At 38.9% G+C, this 24,477-nt stretch overlaps 1 long non-coding RNA gene across 1 annotated transcript; it reads right to left on the bottom strand.

Moving 5' to 3' along the window:
* Positions 1 to 15,318: 15,318 nt before the first annotated feature.
* Positions 15,319 to 17,122, bottom strand: LOC107177293 (uncharacterized). Its single transcript, XR_001508420.3, has 2 exons — positions 16,816 to 17,122; positions 15,319 to 15,767 (listed from the first exon to the last, which is right to left on the bottom strand). It is a non-coding gene; the product is annotated as an uncharacterized LOC107177293 (long non-coding RNA).
* Positions 17,123 to 24,477: the final 7,355 nt, after the last annotated feature.

Here is a 24,477-nt window from a genome sequence, read left to right as displayed (position 1 = left end):
CTAAACTTGCGTTCACAAAAATGGATCAGAGACGCCAGTGATTTTACTAGCGTAAACCCTCCGATTCTTAAGTTAGCACAAGGTGTTTACAGGAAAACTATGTAATTTAGGTTGTGTGATTTCTTGTAACGTGCTCAAAGACTTGTATAGAATATAATTTGGTTTTAATTTGGTAGAATTTTCCCTTTACTCTCAATTTTTATGTCCCCTTTTTTATCGGTTTCCTGGCTTCTTATAGCCGTTGTCCCACGTTTCTGCGTACTATTCACGTCCCCCTTTTTCGGGTGATGGCAGACCCTCATGGGTTTCCAATCATTGGATTGTGGGTAAACGTGGGATGCCATGTCTCCCCCAACGGTTCGGGGCATAGCGAAACTGTCGCGATTTCGTGAGATCGTGTGCCCTTTCTTCGGGTGATGGGTATCTGGTCAGTATATGTCTCTGGTCGGTATATTTCTCTGGTTGGTGCTCGCCTCTAGTTGGCACATACTGGCATAAGATGTTTTACCAGGACTCTTCTCGTGCCATTCAGCTAAGAAGATTCGCCTCGGGGTGAGAAATAAAGGCATGGCCGAGCTGGTACTTTTTATTACTTAACACCAGTCCCCCAGTTTCTGGTCTTGCGAGTGAAACGAGTTGAGATTAGAAACTGAGAATCGGATCCTACCGACCCCGGGAAATATCTCTCTGGTCTTCATGTTATTGTGATGGATCTGAGGTTCCGTCTTTTATTTAAGGAGATTTTGGTCTGAGTATGGGCCTTCGTGAGCGTGTCCAATATATAGCTGGGCTAACATCTTGTCGTGGCTTTTCACACGGCCAGTGACGTGTCGCTTCTTGCCCTTTCGTATTTGAAATTTGAAACGACGGCTTATCTGTCCTCGATATATGGTGATTGAGCTGGCATCCGTGCAACTTAAACGCCTCAATTTCCCCCTTTCGTTTTAAATCCCTAAATTGAAATTGTCATTGCGTTTCCCTATCTGCCATTCTGCCGTAAGCCAACTCCCTCTTTGGACTTTAATCACACTTTCCGCGTCGGAAACCTCTATTTGCTGGGTCCTTTCTCCGTCACGGCAACGCTACCAGTGCCAGTCTATTCCAGGTATCACCTTTAACTTCTTCTCTAATTGTTGTTGCTTGGGTTCTGTATTGTCCCTTTTTTGTACCCATATACTTGGATTTGCTGTGCTTTCCCTTTTAAGATTTCGATATGTCAAACCGAAAGGGAAAAATAATTGTAGATGAGAGTGACGAAGAGGTAGAGGATTCATACCCCAACCTGTTTGGATCCAATGATCCCCTATGTTCTTCTCGCAGTGTAGGTCCCTCCCATCATAGGGATACCCTTGAATACCCTCACCCTATGACCACTTTGCCTTCCCCTGATTTAGAACCAGTGGGAAATCGTGGTGGGCCAGCGTCGGGCTCTGGTGAGAATCACAGTTCTGGGGGGCTAGGGTCCCTGAGGAAGTGGGTGACGGTGAGGAGAGCAGTTCCGAGCTGAGCAGACCCTCTAAGAAGAGAAACCTTGGTCATAGGATGGAGGCAGATGCTTACCCCATTGACTATATTACCTGTGCCACTACCCACATTGACCTACTTAAGCTTAAAAATCTTTACAATATCCCTGAGGAGGCTCTCCTTGTAATTCTTGGGAAAGGTGACGTCCCCAGTCGACCTCCAAGGGGGTATGTAACGATGCATTGGAGAGTTTCAAGTTAGGAGCTCGGCTGCCCCTTCAACCTTATTTTGCCAGGATATTGGTGGTATCCACATGGCTCCAGATCAGCTTCACCCGAACGGGTGGAGGGTTCTTTCAACTTTATATGTGCTATGGGAAAGGTGTGGACTTGGGGAGCCTTCCCTTGTGGAAGTAAAGCATTTGTATCAGCTGAGAAGCAGCCCAAAGGAAGCAAGATGGTACTATTTCATGTCAAGCTCTGCAAAGAGGAAGCCTATCACCAGCTTTCCTTCCTTATGTAAAAACTGGAAGAAAAAATTCTTTTTTGCTAGGGAAATTGGTGTCCAGCAATCCATTCGCTTGGTGGTAATATTCACCTTCCAACGAGTTTTGTCACCCTAGGTCGTTTATTTTTTTTGCATATTTCACTTCTCTGATCGTTACTTATTGGGTTCCTTAACCTTGTTTATTCTTTCAGGGTCGTGGTGAATGCGTCTACTTGTCAAGATCTCTTGTCGTCAACCAATCTTGTTGGGTCACGCTTAGTGGACGTAGCTGCCGGGATAGGTAACAAGATCCTCAGTGCTATGACAAAGAAACGTGCTCGGGGTTCCGATGGCTCCAGCAATCCCCCCCTCCTTTGAAGAAAATCAATTTTGGTTCCTCCAAGGCTTCTGCTCCTACTCTGCCCCTTCCTCCACCTCGGAAGAATGGCGGGGAGAAAGTTAGTGACAAGAGTCCTAAGGTCAGCATTCAATCTGGAGACTGATTCTCTCCTCTTCCGCCTCGGGACCAGGGTGACTATCTGACCTCGTACCAGAGGGACTATGGCAAGTCGGTGGGACAAAAAATGGTCAAGGATATTGAGAGCATGAACCTCAGCGAGTTGGCTGGTTCCGCTCAAAGGGTCTCTTTTAAGCTGGCTACTCTGGTTTCTTGCTACAAGAACAGGTTCACACGCCATAAGAAAAGGCTTCAAGCTAACAACCAGAACTTGAAGAAAAAAGCTGAGTTTGCTGACCGCTCGAAAGAGAAGCTGCTTGATCTGCACAAGCAGATCCTGGACCTGGAGGAGAAAGTGGCCATTGCTGAGTCCAACTCCACCAAGCTTGAGGGCGAGTTGGGTGACTTGAAGTCTGATCTCCAGGCTACTTAAAGTGAGCGAGATACTTTGAAGACGGCCCTTAAGGACCAGATCAAGTCTTTGAATGAGCAGGTGACCGAGCTGAAAGGTAAATCTGCTGAGGTGGACGATCGGCTGGATGCAGAGTATAACTTTGGGCTTACCTTTTGCTACAAGTGCATCATGTTTGTACTTAAGGAAGAATATCCAGAGCTTAACATGAGCAAGCTGGAGGCTGGAGTGCAGAAATATATGGCCGAGTCAGATCAGGGGGATAAGGAGCAGGAGGACCAGGATCAGGTGGAGGCTTTTTCAGGTGGGGTACAGGAGGAGGAAGCAGGGGATCATGCTCTGGAAGCAGGTCATGGGTCAGCGCTTGCTCCCCCAGAAGTTGTTGGTCCTCCTCTTTCTGAGATTGCTGATCCTTCTCCCACCAAGGCTGCTGAACCTCATAATCCTTAGGCTTATTTTTTATGTAAATTCTAAACTTTCATTTGTTTACAAATGCTTAAATGCTTATAAATTTTTTACGCTTTCTAGTTGCTTTCTTGCCATGGTTTTGCTTATGGATTATTTTTGCAAATTACCTTAAAAATATGTCTGATTGTCTTTGAGTGACCGAGGAAAAATAGGCGATCCCTTGCCTTAATGGTTTCGTGGAAATTTGCCTATTAGTCCTTCACCGACCGAGCAAGATAAAGCACTTACTTGCCTTAACAAATTTAATTGACTTTGCCTGCTGGTCCTTTAGTCGGCCGAGCAAGAATAGGCACTTGTTTACCTTAGTGAAATTTGTAGAACTTGCCTGCTGGTCCTTTAGAAGACCAAGCAGGAATAAGCACTTGCTTGCCTTAACAAGATTTGTAAACTTTCCTGCTGGTCCTTTAGATGACCGAGCAGGAATAGGCACTTGCTTGCCTTAACAAAATTTGTAAAACTTGCCTGTTGGTCCTTTGGGCGACTGAGCAGGAATTGGCACTTGCTTGCCTTAACAAAATTTGTAAAATTGCCTGCTGGTCCTTTAGGCGACTGAGCAGGAATTGGCAGTTGCTTGCCTTAACGAAATTTGTAAAACCTGCCTGCTGCCCCTTTAGGCCACCGAGCAGGAATTGACACTTGCTTGCCTTAACAAAATTTGTAAAACCTGTCTGCTGGCCCTTTAGGCGGCCGAGTAGGAATTGGCACTTGCTTACCTTAACGAAATTTGTAAAACTTGCCTGCTGGTCCTTTAGGCGACCGAGCAAGAATAGGCACTTGTTTGCCTTAGTAAAATTTGTCTAGCGAGGGAATTTATAGTGAATTCATCTTTATTGAACTTTGCATGGATTACAAAAGGTGAAATATATGCATGTGCCACAATTCATCATGCATTTAACAAAAATAACTTATCGAAATAAAAACTTGGTAAAATACTTTGCTTACTAGAAGTATTTCTTCAAGTGCTTAGCGTTCCACGATCTCTTCACATCTCGTCCATCTGGGTAAGTCAGCTTGTAAGCTCCTGGGCCAGTTGTTCGTACCACTCTGTACGGGCCCTCCCATTTCGGGCCAAGAACGCCATGATTAGGATCTCTTGTGTTTTGGTTCACTTTTCTAAGTATCCAATCTCCTGCTCGGAACTGTCTCATGCGTACATTTTTGTTGTAGTAGCGCATGATCCTTTGCATTTGGCCACTCTCTGCGAGGCCCCTTCTCTTTTTTCCTCCAGTAGGTCTAGGCTCATGCAGATCTGCTCGCCATTTTATTCCTCGTTGAAATACTCTGTCCGATGTGTTCCCACCCCGATTTCTGCTAGGATTACTGCCTCATGGCCGAAAGCTAAGGCAAACGGGGTTTCTCCTGTGGCAGTTTTGTGGGTTGTTCGGTAGGCCTATAACACTCCTGGAAGCTCGTCGACCCAAGCTCCCTTCTTCTCTCCCAGCCTGATTTTCAAGAGTTTCTTTATTACCTTGTTGGCTGCTTCCACTTGCATGTTTGCCTGGGGATGTGCCGGGGTACAAAACTTCAAATCCACACCCAAGTTTTGGCAAAATTCTCTAAAGTTGTGGTTGTCAAACTGCCTCCCATTGTCTGTTATGATGGCATAGGAGATCCCGTATCTGCAGTTGATATTCTTTCAGATGAAATCCGTTGTCTTTCTCTCTGTGATTTGACTGAGGACTCCCACTTCTACCTATTTAGTAAAGTAATCTATAGCCACAATCGCATGTGTTGCGGCTCCTCGGCCTTTCGGTAATGGGCCAATCAGGTCAATTCCCCACTGGACAAAAGGCCATGGGGATGACATACCGGTTAGCTTTTCTGGGGGCTAAGCAGGAACCTCCGATAAGCTTTGGCAGACTTTACAGTTTTTTGCCATCCCCTTCACATCCTGGTGCATGGTTGCTGCATATTCCTTCATAAATCTCCCTCAACACATAATATGCTTCCTCGTCATCCAAACATCTCAAAAGGGGCAAGGTGAATCCTCGGCGGTAGAGTACCCCATCGAGTAGTGTATACCTTGCTGCCCGATATTTCAACTTCCTTGCTTGCTTCCTGTCCTCTGGTAAGATGCCATCACAGATGTATGAGAGAATCGGGTCCATCCAGGATTTTTCGGTGCTCACCCGCATTACTTCTACCTCCTCTACTATGCTTGGCAAGGTCCTCACTTCCAATGGAACCGACTTGGGTAACTTTGGATCCGCAATTGCGGCCATTCTGGCCAACATATCTGCTCGGTAGTTCTCATTCCGGGATATCTGCTTTATTTCTACTTCTTGGAAAAGCCCAACCATCTGCTTTGCCTTCTTCAAATAAAGCCTCGTCTTCTCTTCCCTCGCTTGGAATTGATCACTGAGCTGATTACAGACTAACTAGGAATCTGCTCGCATTTCTGCCCTTTCTGCTCGTAGTGCGTGTGCAAGCCCGAGCCTAGTGATGAAGGCTTCATATTTGGCTTGGTTATTCGTGAGCTGGAATTTGAATTTCACTGCATAGGATACCTCGGCCTCTTCTGGGCTTCGTATTACAACTTCTGCTCCAGACCCCTGTTCACTATGTGACCCATCAACCATTACCAGCCACACCCCCTTTGGTTTCTCCTGTTCACCTGGTTGCTCCTCCTGAACTTCTTCCCCTGATTCAATACGGTCAACCATAAAATTAGTCAGGGCTTGGGCTTTGATTGCTCCTCGTGGTCTGTAAGATAGGTCGAATTCTCTCAGCTCTACAAACCATTTTACTAGCCGACCAGATGCATCTGGTTTTTGGAGCATTTGCCGAAGAGGTTGGTCAGTCATTACTACTATCGGGTGGGCCTGGAAATATGGTCTAAGCTTACATGTTGTCGTTATTAAAGCTAACGCCCATTTCTCCATCAGTGGATATCTAGTTTATGCGTCCACCAGGGTCTTGCTAGTGTAATACACGGGGCGTTGCTTTCCTTCCTCCTCTGTGACCAATACCGAGCTGGTAGCCCATTTAGAGACAGCCAAATACAAACACAGGTGATCACCTTCTCTCGGAGTCAATAGTAGTGGAGCACGGGCAAGATATTCCTTCAGCTGCCCAAATGCCTCCTCACATTCTGATGTCCACTTCATTTTCCTCTCTTTCTTTATGGTTTGAAAGAAAGGGTGACATTTATCCATGGCCCGCGAGATGAAACGGTTCAATACTGCCAACTTTCCTGTAAGGCTCTACACCTCCTTAACTGTTCGGGGGGACTTCATTTCTGTTACTGGCCGTATTTTTTTCAAGTTGGCCTCGATCCCTCGGTGGCTCACCAGGAACCCCAAATATTTGCCCGAGCTAACTCCAAATGCACATTTCTCCGGATTCAACTTCATCTGGTACTTCCTTAGCAGTTCAAAGGTCTCTTCCAAGTGCTTCACATAATCCTTCGGTTCTTTAAACTTCGTGATCATATCGTCCACGTATACCTCCATAGTTTGACCGATCAATGGCTTGAAAATCTTATTCACCAACCTTTGATAGGTAGCCCCTGCATTTTTCAGGCCAAAGGGCATCACCCTATAGCAAAACAAACCCATGTTAGTTATAAAGGTGGTACTTTCCTCATCCTGCTCGTCCATAGGTATCTGGTTGTATCCCGGAAAGGCATCTATGAAGCTGAGCAGACTGTGACCCACCGTTAAGTCGACCAGTTGATTTATTTTAGGTAAGGGAAAGCTATCCTTTGGGCATGCCTTGTTAAGGTCTGTGAAATCCACACACATTCTTCATTTCCCGTTGGCCTTCTTTACCAATACTACATTGGAAATCCACTCCGGGTATTTAGCTTCTTTTATAAATCCTGCTCTCAACAGCTTTTCCACCTCAGCATTTATGACCTCGTACATTTCCTAGTTAAAGCACCTCATTTTTTGCCTCACTAGTCTTGCCCCTTTCTTGATTGCCAATTTGTGGCAAGCTACCCTGGGATCAATTCCTGGCATGTCCTCATGTGACCAGGCAAATATATTTGCATGGGACTGTAGGCACTTCACCAGCTCGCCTTTTATTGCCTCGCCCAATCCTGACCCGATCCTTACCACTCTGCTCAGGGCTACTCTTGCTCACCAAAACCTCTTCCAGTTTCTCAACTGGCTCTTGGCGACCCTTTTTAGAATCTCCTCGGTTATCCAGAGTGGTAACCTGTAGTGTCTCCTTGGCCGCTGTAACGTAACAACTCCTCGCCATTCTCTGGTCACCTTTTACTACGCCCACGACTCCGTTTACTCTGTATTTCAATGCCAGATAATGCGTGGATATAATGCATTGGCTTGCCCTCATAAAAGGTCGCCTCAGTATCATCTGGTAGGGGCTTTTCTCTTCCACTACTACAAAGTCCAGCATCATTGTCTTTTCAGATGGTTTCGCTCCTACGATAATCGGCAGCTCGACGATCCCCATGGGGGTCAACCGTCCTCCTCCAAATCCCTTCAAGGATGTGTTCGTCCGCTCCAATTTCAAATCCAAAATCCCCATATCGTCTAGGGCCAACTTAAATAGTATGTCGACCGAGTTGCCTGTATCTACCAATATTCACCGGAATTCTTTACCCGCCACCATCGCTTTAATCATCAGTGCATCCTCATGAGGGTATAAAACACCCTCTTCATCATCATCTGTCTACATAATGGGAACTTGCCTTACTTTCGCCCTCTTGGTTGTTGGCAAATTGAAAAGTACCTCTTTGCTGGTCAAAGCATATCTCCCATAATTCTTCCGTGCTCTGTTTGAATCTCCAGCCAATGTTGGCCCTCCTGCTATCACCTGAATAGTTGGCTGTTCACGCTCTAGACTCCTCTCAACTCCATCACCCAGCATATATTGTGGTTCAATGACAGGGGACACTCCATCTACATATTCATCCAAATATCAGTTCCTCACCAAATCTTCCACCTAAGTCTTCAGGTCACGACATTAGCTGATAGTGTGACCATGAGTGTCGTGGAATTTACAGAATCTGCTCTTATCACGTCTGTGAGCAGGTTTTGTTATAGGGACAGGAGGGTACAACAGGCCTCGTCCCTCGATTCTCTCATACAACTCCTCCATAGAGACTTTCAATCGGGTATATTGTTTATACGCTAAGCTCCGATCAATCAGTTGGACCGCTCGGCTATGGTGGATATCATCCCGGGCTGGTATTGTAGGTTGCTAGTTTGGTCGACCAGCCCTGGAGTTAACTGCATGCAGTGCCCTGGGAGCGTCATGATAAGGATGGGCAGCCACCTGTCGGAATTCTCTTTGCCGCTCTGAGAATGGGGGGCGTTGAGGCTGAGCTCGACTGTGTTGGAACAGTTGCGGTCTCTGAGTGATGGGATAAGGTCGAGACCGAGCTGATATTCCACCCATCACTGACGATTCCCCAGCTCGCTTTCCCGACCCGCTCCCACCCAGGGTTCTCTTTTCCTTTTGCCTCAGCTCCTCTAGCTGCTCACTGTTTATCTTTGCCGTTTTTTCTTCTTCAATTTTTATGTCTCTCTTCGCCTGCTCAACCCCGTCGAATATTTCTGAACAATGGGACTTCTCAAGTTGTACCACAATCCACCTATCCTCACACCCTCTTTTAATCCCCTCAATGCCTGCAGGTGATTGAAAGCTCCCAGATCGAGCACGGCCCGATGATATCTTTTCACAAAATCCCGAAGAGATTCGTGTTCCTCCTGCTTCATCCCCATCAACTCCATTATATTGTCCTCAGGGGCTACCGCTCCTCGAAACTGCTCAGCCAGCTCTTGGCACATCTGCTCATATCCCCTTATACTTCCTCGTGGCAGCTTACGGTACCATTCTCGGGCTCGTCCCTCTAGTGTCAATGGGAACACCCTGCACCTCTGAGCTGGTGTTAGCCCCTGCACACCCGTCATGTCGTTGAAACGCTCAATATGCACCGGCGGGTCACTTCTCCCGGAGTATTTGAGGTCGGGAAAGCAGAAATCTCTTGGGATTATAGTACCCATGATCTCGGCTGATAGCGGAGATTCTTCATCCAGCATTATCCTCCAGCTCGGGGGCTTTCTCTTGCCCTGGATCTCATCCATCACCTGCGCCAACCTGCGTACCTCACCCTCTAATTCTAAAGCACGGTCAGGATCGCGCGCAGCAATTTGATCTCGCTCCTGCTCGGCATTATGCAGTCGCTGTCTGAGCTCTCCTTCATCAATATTTGCTCCTTGGCCATCAATTTCCAGAACTCATCCGGAGCGAGATTGGTCCCTCCCTTCATCTACGCGCTCTTTTGGGATCCGACCCGCACTTTTATGGGGATGAACCCCACAAGGTTGGTCTACCGGCGGAGGGATCTCCTCGATTCTACGCCTCCGTAGGCTAGGTTCTGCCACGGCTTCATCTCTCACGACGGTGGTTTCACAATCCCTTCTCCGCTCATCCCTCAGCTCATATAATATAGTCGTGAGAGTCTCCATTTGTTTCTCCATCCGTTCCAGTCGATCTTGCATCATCCTCTCTCTAGCTTTATTCACAATCTCGCGGAGAGTGATTATTTCAACAGTTTAATTATCGCCCCCTAGGGCATCCTTCCTTGACACATTCATAACCGACCGTTCGTGTGCTCCTCTGATGACTACTAGTTTGGTGGTAGCTTTTTATCCAGTTCCCCACAGATGGCGCCAAAATTTTGATGCTGAAATCTACTCGCCCTTCACCCGACCAGATCTTTTCACCAACGTTTATGTGGTCAGTAGTGAAGACGTCACTTTCTTCCTGTTTCCACAATTGCCTGAGCCCTTGGGGTAGGAATCACCCTTTTTTCTCCTCCTAAACTTGCGTTCACAAAATGGATCAGAGATGTCGGTGGTTTTACCGGCGTAAACCTTAGGGATGGCAAAAATCCCCACGGGGATGGGTACCCTAGGGGATTTTTCCCATTCGGGGAGGGTACGGGGATAATTTTATACCCAATGTTTTATTCGGGGAAGGGACGGGGATGAGGTGGAATCTCCATCCCCTACCCATTTTCCAATTTTAATTTTTAATTTTATTTTTATTTTTAAAATTACTAATAAATAAATAACAAAATTATAAATATTGTTAAAAATAATAAATATCAAAATAGTTGTATGTTGGGAAAGTGGTCACCCTTTGCCGGGAATTAGTTGAAGAGTATTAATTGAAGTTTTCACCAACTGTTTATTGTTGTGATTATACTGGTAGTAGTTCTTCTACTAGATCTAGAAGGGATCCTTATAAGAAAGCAACCAAATGGATGACCAGTTTTGATGATTATGTAAACAATGGAGATTGTGCAGTTGTTGCAGATGAATTAGATTCATATTTGGATGAGAAAGTTATACCCCGGATGGAAGATTTTAATATTTTGAGTTGGTGGAAGACAAATGCTAATAGGTATCCTACATTAGCTCGAATTGCTAGAGATATTTTGGCAATTCCAATTACAACAGTTGCTTCTGAATCAGCTTTTAGCACCAGTGGTAGAGTTGTGAGCCCATACCATAACAAACTTCATCCAAGCACATTGGAGGCCTTAATGTGCTGTCAAAGTTGGTTACAAGCTTACAATAGCAGTATGAGTTTATTTTACATTGTAATTATATTATACAGTTATTAATATTTGCACTTATAAGTTACGTTACTTATATCATTTTCATTGTTTTAGGTTTGAAATCTGATACTATCTCTCAATTTGCCACATTTCTCGAGGAAGAACAGGAGGAGTAGGACGAGCATGAGGTAAATAGTTTTATTAAAAATATTAATTAAGTATCTATATTTATTTCATTTATTTTATTGCCGATATAAAAATAATTTTTTTTCTTTTTATTGTAGGATTATGAAGATTGAGTCATTGACAAAGATAATTATTTTAATAATTTATATTTTGAATGTGACTTTGTAATGGATCAATATTAATGTAAGATATATTTTGAACTTTGTTTTTATCTGAATTTTTTATTTTAATATAATTAATTTAAAATCAAAAATAAAAAAATGTATTAGACTATTAGTTATTCGGGGACTGGGGACCCTCGGGGATCCCCTGTTATTATTCGGGGAGGGGATAGGGATTCTCTCAAGCAATTCTGACGGGGACGGGGACGAGGAGGGGACGGGGAGGGGACGGGGACATATGCAAAATATCGGGGATGGGTATGGGGAGATTGGTCCCCTCCCCTCCCCTCCCCATTGCCATCCCTAGTAAACCCTCTGATGCTTAAGTTAGCACAAGGTGTTTACGGGAAAACTATGTAATTTGGGTTGTGTGATTTCTTGTAACGTTCTCAAAGACTTGTATAGAATATAATCTGGTTTTAATTTGGCAGAGTTTTCCCTTTACTCTCAATTTTTCTGTCCCTTTTTTTCATCGGTTTCCTGGCTTCTTATAGCCGTTGTCCCACGTTTCTGCATACTATTCACGTCCCTCTTTTTCGGGTGATGACAGACCCTCATGGGTTTCCAATCATTGGATTGTGGGTATACGTGGGATGCCATGTCTCCCCCAACGGTTCGGGGCGTAGCGAAACTGTCACGATTTCGTGAGATCGTGTGCCCTTTCTTCGGGTGATGGGTATCTGGTCGATATACGTCTCTGGTCGGTATATTTCTCTGGTTGGTGCTCGTCTCTAGTTGGCACATGCTGTCATAAGATGTTTTACCAGTACTCTTCTCGTGCCTTTTAGTTGAGGAGATTCGCCTCGGGGTGAGAAATGACGGCATGGCCGAGCTGATACTTTTTATTACTTAACACAAACAAAAATTTTTTCAATTAAAAACAAAAAATAAAGAAATAAATAGACAATCCCATGCATAGAAAGCTAACCGGGAATCGTGTTGGAAAATGTGAGAACGACACTGACATCCTCTGTTTCTCTATTCAACCACTTCAAGGGTTTAAGGTTTTTTATAATTATAGAAATTAAGAAATAACATGAAGAAGAATGATCAATTACTTGGAAGTGAACTGAGTTGATGTGGGTTTGATGGTGGATGATGAAAGCTGACTTTGTTGTAGTATGTAAAATCAACGGCGACCGAAAGGCTGTGCTGACGCAGATACTTCGCTTCCTTGCATACCGTTGCAGTAAAAATAGTTTTGTCTGTCTAAAGATTAACAGTTTAGTTTGGTAACAAAGAATTCAAAGTGCAATCAAATTTTTATAAATTAATAACGTGGGCATCATATAAAATTTATTAATTTAAACAGATATTAATTAATCGATAAATTAATAATTTATTAAATTATAAGTTTACATATAATTTAATAAATATATATTTTAATCAACTAAAAATTTATTGCATTTTACTAATCTAATATATTAAAAATGAATTAGTCCGCTAATTATAAATTAAATTAACAAAAAAATAAAATTCTTGTAATTTCATAATTCAACCACAAAACTTCTAGAAAATATAAGTACTGCGTTACTCAAATAAAATTAGTTGCATTTTTATTTTAAATTTGTGGGAGATTCAACCCCTTTTATCTTTTTTTTTTTAAATACTCAAAGTCTCAAACCATTTTCTTTTATTATTAATGAAATGAATAAGTGGCACAACACAAAACTCATGACTATAGAACATGAGAGGACAATTAGACCACTCACGAATTTTATTGTGATGGAGTCATTGAGATAAAAATCTTACAACAATTAGGATATTTTTTTTTTTTATATAGTGCGAAGGCACTGTTTGGTATAATTTTTTAAGGAAAACTTATTTAAGTATAGTTTTTGTTAAAAGAACTTTTATAAATAGAGATTTATTAAAGAAAATTAGTTATTTGGTGGTCCATGAGAGTTTTAATTGAAAATTTTAAACAAAATTACTTTAATAGGTAAGTTTTTTTTAGTTATGTTTTAAAAGAAATAAAATAAAATAATTAAATAAGTAAATGATATTTTAGATGTTTTAATATTTTTAAAAAACTTTCAACCACTACTTCTAAAAGTATAAAATATGAGTTTTTAGTGGTAGAGACAAAATAACTTATTTAATTTTTAAAAACTCTACTTAAAAATAACTAAATAATAACAAAAAATTTGAAAATAATTTTTGAAAAAATTAAATGCATGCTTATGGAGATAAGTATAATACTGAAAAATGAGTTTTTGTATTGTTTATTTGTTTTGATCAAAGGCCCAAATCGAACTCTAACCCAACCAGTTGCTAGAGGCTCATTTGTATTCATAAATTGTAAATCTTTAAAAAAGTATGACGAATTCTTTTATTTTATTTATGAAGTCCATCATGATACATCCATCATAATTATTTGTTAATCAGTGTGATTAATTTTCCATTAAATAAATAAATAAAATTTCTTGTGCCACGACTTCATGTGATGGCTGTGACGATGACAAATTGACAACTATTCTTAATAAATTTATCCATATTACTTTAATTAAAATAAATGCATAGTTATTGGTCATACCCACCCATTATATTAACATTTACCAACCATGTCATATATATAGTACCTTTTTAAATTAATTGATGAAATAAATTTCCACATTCAACCGACTTCAAAATTTATTATAAAATAATATAATTTGTAACAAAAAATAGACATAACTATTTTTTTTCAAATTCATAAAATCGTATCCAGATATTATAAATCTTACCTCTATTTTGATATTTGGTATATGGTCATATATTGATATAGATCAAATATTATAATTCGACTCTTAATTAAAAGTTTATAATTACTCTTAATTACACCTTTTTTATTTTTATTTTTTGTTTTATGCAAATCAAATAATAATAACAATGATAACAAAGCATTATAGTGATAGCCATAACATAAAACATCATATTCATGTGAGCCCAAACATTGCTGACTATAGCATCTTTTTTTTTGGTAATTTCAAAAATAAACAAAACAAAAATCATGGGGAAAACCCCAAAAATAGACAACTCATTGGATAAACAAAATAGAAGAGTAGAATCAAAGCAATTTTAACTTCACTGTTTGCAAGATCTTCTAATTGAAGAATAATTTTTAAAAACTTCCCTTGAAGTTTAGGGTATTCTCACTTTAATAGAATGTACTCACATATTCTCACAAACCTCCCCTTACGTTCTTATTTCTATCCTTAGACTGTTTGTTGACTGACATAATGACTAAAATACCCTTGACTTAAGAAAATCACGTTTTTCATGTTCAGAACAGTGTATTGTTGGTTAATAGCATTATATTTGCTTGGTGCCAACGGCTATAAATACAATAAAGTTATCAAATCATCCTCATCGATTCCTAAAATAACTTAGCTGAATTACGATAAAAAATTAAAAAATAAATTTAGAAATTATAATTGCTGCTGCCAATATTTATGTTGGTTGTCTATATAATTAGTCATTGCCAAGCTACACAACAACAAAGCTTCTGCTTCTCATAACTGAAGCTTTCTTCTTCCTTCAACATAATCAAAACATCACTGCCAATATTCTCTCATACCTCCATATCAACCATGCATCTACAAACTCTTCAAAAATCATTCAAATCTCACCACTTTCCAATCATTATACAAAGTTGGAACACTTATGCACGTCAATGCGAGCTTAAAGCTTAAGCACAGCAAGCTAATCAAATACATTTTATGACCCTTACGTAATATGTCCCTAAATCTATTGTTTTATATATTTAATGTAATAGTATTTTCTAAGTAATATGCATATGTAAGCCTAAATAAAAAATTTTAGACTACAATTTCTAATCCTATGGTCCAACATAACTTGCAATCTAACACAAAGGCAGGCAAAGGGTATAGAATGAGTGAACCAAATATTGATTTCCTTCATAATACCATATTCAATAGCAAAATCACTTTGGCAAGTTAGAATCAAGACACAAACAGTTAAGAAGATTAATGCAATAATTATAAAATAAATCAATCAACAACAATTTCCTAATCCTTTGAATGTGATATATATAAAAGAATCTCAACATCCATATAGACATAAATACAAATACATCCATTGAAATATAAAAACATGCCTCAACCATGTGATGTATTTAAAAGAATTTCAACCGCGATATAATCCATATAGGTAAATACAAGCACTTAAATGTAGAAACATAGCTCAGCCATGTGGTACATATAAACAAATTCCAACAGTGATATTAATGTAGTCAGTCATCAGTGGTTGTCATCCAATTAGCCTTACAACTCAACAGTAGTCCATATTTACATGTGAGCAACTAATAACAGTTTACTAAGATTAATACTAACAAAGGCAATACTAGCCTTGTCACTGGAGTGAGTTTCAAAGTATAATATACAAAAACCTCAATAAAACCAAGTAAAAGATGATACAACATCTCTACAATTTAGGGCTTACATAAGAAATGTGAGGTATCATCTGATCATTTCAAAATATGTCGTAAGGGATTAGTTTGGACTCTGGTGCTACTACTTAATGAACACTCTTGCTGCCAAAGCTGCTGCTACCGAATTCACTATCGACTATCTCTTTAGGCTTGGGTTAATTTCCCTTTATTAATAAAAATATCATATTAGTATACAACTTATAGTGAATATATAATTCGTGAAGATAATGTAAACACAAACATAAGAAGATTCAAACAATTTGGTTCTAATTGTCAAACACTGTCATGTTGCAAAACATACTACTATATACTTGATTTCAACAACAGTGGCAACTTATATTTCTGCTCAATCTAACAACATTTTGTAGACATTTAATGCAAAGAGACCATGTATAACAAATCTAAGATTTTGTTTATAACAAAAATAACAAGTTATTGCCAACCGCCAAGTCATTGTAGTTGATCTATCACAACATTTTGTCTTGTTTTTCTTGTTTTAACATTATGGATCCATTACTTTATCATTTCAATGTAAGCTAATATCAAGTCCTATCCTACAGCTTCATTATTAACACTTTCTATTGATGAAATTAAAATTGATAAGCATCCAAAATAAAGCATTTATGTGAATCTTAAAGATTAAACACATTGACCCAACACAAAATGGTTGGCAACCGTGTAAAACTACAGAACATAGTTGATGAAGATAACCTTTCAAATGAATTTTGTATTAACAAGCCGTAGCATAGCATACATGTACAATCTTAAAACTTTTAAGGAAAATCACAACAAACATGAACATAATCTTGGATTTTCTAAAATTACAAAATCTCAATAATACAAAAAATCTAATGCCCATAAATATTACATTTATTCCTAGTGCTTATAAATTCAATCAAGGCATGTCAAACACAAGAAAGCTATCCACGGAAGGATTCGAGCATTTTCTTTTATAGAATACTAATTACAAACGTCAAGCGCACCTCTGTATCGAGCGAATCACTCTAAGAGTATAGTCGGTGGAATCGGTTAACCGGTCAACATGCATTTGGGTTACTCTATTCACTACAGCTAACATTAATTGATCAAAAGAATAAGAAGTACCAGCCATATTTTCAATCAATTTTTTAAGACCTGTTTTTCATATTTTTACTCAACTCATCAACAAAGCAAGAAAAACCTAACTTGCACTGAAAGTTCTTTCATACATACCTCATTCGTGGCTCGGAAGAAGTAGGATATTAACCGATAACCAATGAAACTCATTGGTCGGTACTCTCTCACCTCACAGCCTTGAATCGTTCATCGCCCGTATTGGAGTCATAAGCTCCACCATCATGGTCCTTAATTTATGGGCAAAACACTTGATGAAAGTATAAGAGAGAAATGAAATGGAGTTTGAGCTTTGTTGCTTCGGATTTGGTAGAGGAAATAGATGAAAATGTTTCATTTTGTATTAATATCTGTTGAGCAAAAGCATGTTTCATTGTACGGAGTGTAAAAGCATGTTTCAATTTATTGCCCTATGGATATTAACAAAGTTCAAGCCAATTTCAAAGCCCAAGGTGAAAATATTAAATTTATTTAAACTTTTTTGTTATTAACTTATTCAATTATGATCTTACCCTCGTCAGCTTAATTTATAGAAAATAAAATACTCACGAGCAAAGGTTTCGGAAAATATGTAAATACATTTGTTGAGTGTTAGAAAATGTATATTTATAAAGGAGAAAATCATCATTTTACACTACAAGTTTTACTAACACCTTTACTTTTATGAATTTAACCTTCTTTTGATTTAATTCTGTGTGTTTTATTTTAATTAAGTATTTTATGTATTTTAGGGGCATCGTAGTCATTTCACAATAAACGAGAAATCAGATGGCAAAACGGACATCACTTTTGAACTCAGGACGGTCGAAAACCTTAGGAGGAGCATAAAAGGAAAAATGGCACTGTTCACATGTACGGTACTATTCACATGTACGGTACTGTATACGTTACTGTTCACAGCACTGTTCACATAGACGGATCGATGACGTGGCATTGACCAATGATGTGGCATTGACTGATGATGTCACGATCCTATTGGACTAAAATTCTTATGTACTGTTGATGGTGACGTGGCAGCATATCAGTGGACCAAAAATCTCGCGTACGGTACATGCATTATAAAGGATTATTTTCAACCAACCGCATCACTATTCACCCGGGTCAAACTGTGTTACTATTTATCCGCATGGTCAAACCGCGTACTATTCACGCGTACTGTTGACTGATGACGTGGCGAAATCCTGAGCGTCCAAACTGTTTTTAATCCGATGGCCACAATTTACTCAATGTATCTATAAAAGGGGGGCCTGCCCCCCCCCCCTAATTTGATATCTCTGAATCCATTTTTGGGATCCATTTTCTGTAATTCCTTCTCTATCTTGTATTTTCTTCGTATTTTAATAAATTCCCATTTTGCCCCTAGTTCAATTATGAGTGGCTAATTTTCTTTCAAGCTTGGGTTGAAGGTGAAGTCTCAACATGTGTCATGGGCTTAATTTAGTAAATTTATTCTCTCTTCCCCTCTAATTTTTGTGGATGTTTTGACTTCTCGTCGACAAATAATAATAGTCTTGTCTAGATACCGCCTTGGTTACACCGGCTCTCTAGTACAAGGTTATTATTATTTGGCACGATAAGCCCTTAGCACCATATTGATTAGAACGTGGTTCATGAGGTGTGGATTCCCCCCTCATGATTTAATTGGCATTAATAATGAATATTTAGCCCATGATGCATGTTGATACATATCCAGATACCCAAGTACGTCATTTCAATATAATTCTCTTCAATTTATTCTCGCCATTTCAATTCCAATTTCAGAATTTATTCTCGCTATTTTAATTTAAGTTTTAGCATATTTCAAATCATTTCCACCACAAATCTAATCACCCATTTTCAAAATTAATTCTACACAATTAAAATCCACCTCCCCGTGGGATCGACACTCGTCACCATTGATCTACACTACAATAGATTCGTGCACTTGCGAGTTCAATAAAATTTGCACAACAACATTCTATCAGAGTAAGAATACCCCAAACTTCAGCGGAGATTTTTAAAAATTACCCTTCTTTTAAATATCTTGTGTTTAGTATGAATTAATAAATATATTTAATTAAGATTAAACCGCTTTATATTTTCTCTTATATTAGAATAAATCACCTCGTATTTAATAAAGAAAAGATCAAATATAAAGAAAATCTTGATTTTTCGATTTATCAATAGAATAATATTAAGGGGTTGAAAATATAAAGGCGAAAATAAAAATAAGAGTGAGAGGGAGAGAAGGGTTAAATGGTAATTAAAAAGAAGGCTACGTACTTATTGGGGAAAAAAAGTGGGAAGCGGTTAGGTTTTTTTTTTTTTTTTTTTTATCAGAAAGCAAACCTTTCATTGCATCACAACACGGAAAAAACAACTTGAACTTCTGCTGGCATTGTTCCAAGCCAGACAACACTAGTGTTTTCTCTTAAGCCAAATTTGGCTAAGTAATGGGCATGAGCATTACAGTTTCTGGGGGTATAATTCACTACAAAATTTTGAAATGCTTTCCTCTGTTTGTGGATCTCGGAAATGACCTAGAAAATTTCTGATCTGCTACCCTTTGTGTTGTTTACCAGTTCCACCACATCTAAGCAATCTGATTCTATGATCATCGAGTCTACAGCTGCTTCCCTTGCCACTTGCATTCCCCACTTGATGGCTTCAGCCTCTGCAAAGCTCACATTTCCTTTTAACTGGGTCTGTTGATATCCAGCAGCCATGACCTTCTCAGTTGAATCTCTCACCACAGCTCCCAGCCCTACCAGCTGGTCCTTGCTATTTATCGTTGCATCAACATTAACCTTCCAATGATTCCCGGGGGGGAGACCAGCTTAGCTCCTTCTTCTTTTCTGATTTTTCAATGTGTGGGAATCCTTACTCTTTGATAGGCAGCCAATGTTGATTCTGCCTTTGCTGCCGATATCTCCGGGGCCATTCCTTTTCCTTCAAATATGAGCTTGCTCCTTGAGAACTACACTGCCCAGCAATAAGTTACCCAAAGCTCCAACTTATCTTTCCTTAACCGATTTTCCAGCTCCTGGAATATGCCCAACATGTCTTTAGTTGGCTCATGGGGGTTCTGGAGAGTGAAAGGAGCTAGGAGCCAGACTTTCTTTGCTGCTTTACAGGTTAAGAGTGCATGACTTATGGTCTCAACCTCCCGTCTGCATCTTTGACAAATTGGCTCCTGCAAAACCTTCATTTTCCATAAGTTTTCGGCAGAGGGCAGCAGATCTTTGAGAGCTCTCCACGTGAAGATCTTGACTTTTTCAGGGAGATCGAGAGCCCAAAGAACTTTCCATTGATTTGAGCTCGATGTTGAGTTGCTGGAAGCTTCTGGAAATTTAAGCTTGAGAGCAAGCTGGTACCCACTTTTAACTGAAAATTCACCCCTTTTATCAAAATGCCACAAGATTTCATTCTCGGCCTGATCATTTGGTAGAGGAATCTTGAGTATTACTGCTGTATCTTCGTGCATGAAGTAATGATTCAGCTTCTCTTCATCCCATTGATTCATGTCATTCAATAAATCCGCCACAACTGAGTCCTTTGGCAAAGCTGGTGGAGATATCCGCTTGAAGGTGTCTGGCCTTGGCAGCCAGTTATCTTCATACACTGAAATTTTCTTGCCATTGCCTACGCGCCATCGAATTCCTCTTTTGATCACTTCCCGACCCCAAAGAATACTTCTCCAAATAAAGGATGGGTTGGATCCTAAGCTTGCACTCCAAAAATTTAAGTTCTTGAAATACCGAGCTTGAAGGACTTTAGAGACCAGGGAATTAGGGGATTGGATAACTCTCCAACCCTGTTTAGCCACAAGCGCTTGGTTGAAACAAGAGAAATCCCGGACGCCCATGCCACCCCTGCTTTTTGCATGGCTGAGTTTGTCCCATCTAGCCCAGTGAATACCTCGCTTATCCTCCTTAGAACCCCACCAAAATCTCGCTATAGCCCTTTGTATGTCATCACACAAACCCTTTGGGATTTTAAAAATGCTCATTGCATAAGCGGGGACTGCTTGGGCAGCAGCTTTGATAAGAATCTCTCTGCCGCCACTGGAAAACATCCTGTGATGCCACCCGGAAATTTTGCTGAGCACCTTGAGCTTAACCTCGTTGAAGAAGCTGGTCCTCTTTTTGCCAATCATTGCAGGAAGTCCAAGATATCTCTCAAACTTAGAAACCACTTTAAGTTTAAAAATGCCTCTGATTACATTAACTTGAGCCTCGGTAACCTTGCCACTAAGGAACATGGATGACTTCTCGAAGTTGAACAGCTGCCCTGATGCGTTTGTATAGCAGTCAAAAATCTCTTTTAGATGTTTACATTCAGCCACCGATGCCCATGTGAAGATAAGGTTGTCGTCCGCGAAAAGCAAGTGGGAAATTGTGACTTCCTTTGAAAATCTCAAACCTCTGATCAGCTGCTTTTCCTCTGCCCTTGCAAGCAAGCTGGAAAAAATCTCAGCACATATTATGAACAGGTATGGGGATAGTGGGCACCCCTCTCGTAGACCTCTCTCCCGTTGGATTAAACCTTGTGGCACTCCATTAATGATTACCGAGAAGGAGGCAGAAGTGATACATCTCATGATTAACTCCACCCACTTGCTTGAAAATCCCAGCTTCTCCATCGCTTGCTTTAGGAACAGCCATTCGACTCTGTCGTAAGCTTTGCTTATGTCCAATTTGAGTGCCACCAAGCCATTCCTCTTACCCTTGCTGTGACGAATTTTGTGGAGGCATTCATAACCAATAATTACATTGTCCGTAATGAGTCTATTGGATATGAATGCGCTCTGGGTTGGTGAGATTATTTGTGAGAGAATTGGCTTCATTCTGTTACCTATTGCCTTAGTAATAATTCTGTACACTACATTGCAGAGGTTTATGGGCCTATATTCCGAAACCTTCCTAGGCTTGGGAACCTTGGGAATAAGGGCTATATATGTGTGGTTAATGGTGGCTGGGTTACCTTGATGGTTAAGGATATGTAGACATGTAGTAATAAGACCCTCGCGGACTGATTGCCAATGCTTTTGGAAGAAGACGGCTGGCAGCCCATCTGGACCAGGGGCTTTTGTGGGGCACATCTGGGTCAAGGCATTTGTAATCTCCTCTACTTTGAACGGCTCCCCCAGCTGAGTGTTCATTTCTTCCGTAACCTTTGGCTGCATATCTCTCAAAGCTAACTCAATTTGAGGCAGGGAAGGGTTAGAAGAGGTGAACAACTCCTGGAAGTATCTGCAAAACTCCCTCTCCACTTCATCTCGCTTTGTTTTCCAGACCCCTTAACTATCTTCGATTCCCCGAATTTTGTTCTTCCTCTTCCTAGCCGAAGCTTTGGAATGAAAAAACTTGGTGTTCTTGTCTCTCTCTCTTAACAAGTCAGCTCTTGATCGTTGCTTCCAGTAGATTTCTTCGTCTATCAGCATGTTGTTTATCTGAATAATTGTTTGCTCATGCCCATAACGTAATGCTTTACACGAAATAAATGTGACGCCATGCATTGTGACATTTTGCTTTGTGTCTTTATGCATTCGTTGGAATCATTTTGGCCCATCAAGTCTATTTTTTTAATTTTTAATTTTCTTTCTGGCCTTTGTTTTATTTAATAAAAATGACAGCCATCCATTGCCAAAAAAAAAAGTTTCAAATTCGTTGTTATTTATTTCTTGAAGAATTGGGCATTTTGGATTCCTGTTGGGATGGTTGAGAATTGAGATTGAGACTACGAACTTTGTTCTTGATAGTTAATTCAAAAGATATCTGATGTGACATTTGATCAATAATAATTCGCACTTTGAAAACTCTATTAGTTAATGTCGAAAGATTGGATTGAATTGGACTGATTTTTATTTTTTAGAATTAATTTATATTATATTAAATTATATAGTATTATTTTTTGTTTAATATAGTTTTGGACAGGACTATGCTAAATTTAATTTAGTAAAGTTAAAATAGTTATTTAAATAATTTATTATTTTTAAAGCATATTATTAGTTGTTAAATTTAATATTTAAACTTTTTGATGTTATTGTAATTGAATAATTTTTTATCTTTAACAAATTACAAACGAGTTAAAATAAATTTTTGAAATAAATTTTTTATTTAATCTTAAATTTAGAAAAAGTTTAAGGTGAATTATTAAATAAAAATTTAATATTAGTAACAAATTTAGATTATAAGATATCTAATCCTATCTAAATTCATGTGATGGAGATTAATAATCCTATGAATATTGGGCTAAAATTTGAACAAGTTTATTAATCCTAACAACGAACATGATTCTGGATTGGCCTAATATTTTTATCTTTCAAATTAGTCTAATCCTACCTTTTATTCAACATCTAAACATAGCCTTACTGGTTTATGTTGAAAGATGCTTTTGTGTTGATATAAAGAAGTAGATTGACATAAAGAAGGATTCATGTATAAAAATTTTGAAACCCTTGATTTTTTTTTAATTTCATAGGAAACAACAAGGATTACAGTGCAATTAATTGAACTAGAAAAAGGCAAAAAAAAGTTGATAACTAGCAGTGCGCCATATATATTTTTTTATAAGGTGAGGTTAGCTATTCGAATCCACTAAATATCTCTCTAATCCTATTTTAAAAAATAAATTTACTATTAAAATTTAAAAATCTCAAAATTATCCTTCACTAATCACTTTCTTTCTCTACCTTACAATTGCATATTCTCTCTCTACTCTCACATTCTGCAAAATAAGCACTTAATTTTACTCTTTCTTGAATTCATTTTTTTGGCCTTTTTAGTATATTATGAACTATATTGTTTGTACTTTTATATATAAGAGTTTTTTGTTCTTGATATTCATTAACTTTTGTCTTTGGTAAAAATTAATTTCATGATATTCAATAACTTACAAGGTCGATAAAATTTTGTTGATATTTATTTTTAAATGGTAATTTGGTTCCTCTTAGTGATACTGATCATTGCAACTAAAAGAATATATCTAAATGAATTGATGAGAATTTGTGAAATTGATAAGAGAAAGAGAAGAAAGATTAATTAAATAATTTTTAATAAAAGGCTTAATTAAAAAGAGGGTTTAGAGAGAAAATCGTTGGGTTCAAATAGTCCCACCCTTTTTAATATGCATTAACTTTGAAGAGGAAATATCCAAACTTCTATTTCTTCAAAAATTTAAATTCAAATAATAAGTTAAATAGTTTTTTGAAAATCACTCTATGAGACACCGTCACAGCATATACTCGATGCTGTACTACTCTCGCGTAAATAAATTAAAAGATAAATTAACTCAAGCTGACGTAATAATAGTGATAATGCTTATCCCAAAAAAAAGGGGGGGAAAAGCAACAAAGCAGTGACATGGTATGGGTGTGTTTGGGATTGAGGTGCTGTAACTTTTAAGATACAGCTGTTGTAAAAGAAAAGTTGTAACCATGAAGCAAAAGTTAGTAAAATATAGTAAATATAAATTTTAAATAATAATTTGATGAAATTATTAAAGATATAAAAAGAGGGTTTAGAGAGAAAATCGTTGGGTTCAAATAGTCCCACCCTTTTTAATATGCATTAACTTTGAAGAGGAAATATCCAAACTTCTGTTTCTTCAAAAATTTAAATTCAAATAATAAGTTAAATAGTTTTTTGAAAATCACTCTATGAGACACCGTCACAGCATATACTCGATGCTGGACTACTCTCGCGTAAATAAATTAAAAGATAAATTGACTCAAGCTGACGTAATAATAGTGATAATGCTTATTGTTGAGTATTAGAAAAT

Source organism: Citrus sinensis, chromosome 6, assembly GCF_022201045.2.
Source record: "Citrus sinensis cultivar Valencia sweet orange chromosome 6, DVS_A1.0, whole genome shotgun sequence".
Taxonomy (NCBI): domain Eukaryota; kingdom Viridiplantae; phylum Streptophyta; class Magnoliopsida; order Sapindales; family Rutaceae; genus Citrus; species Citrus sinensis.
Note: the sequence above shows the minus strand (reverse complement) of the source record. Positions and strands in the feature narration are given on the sequence as shown.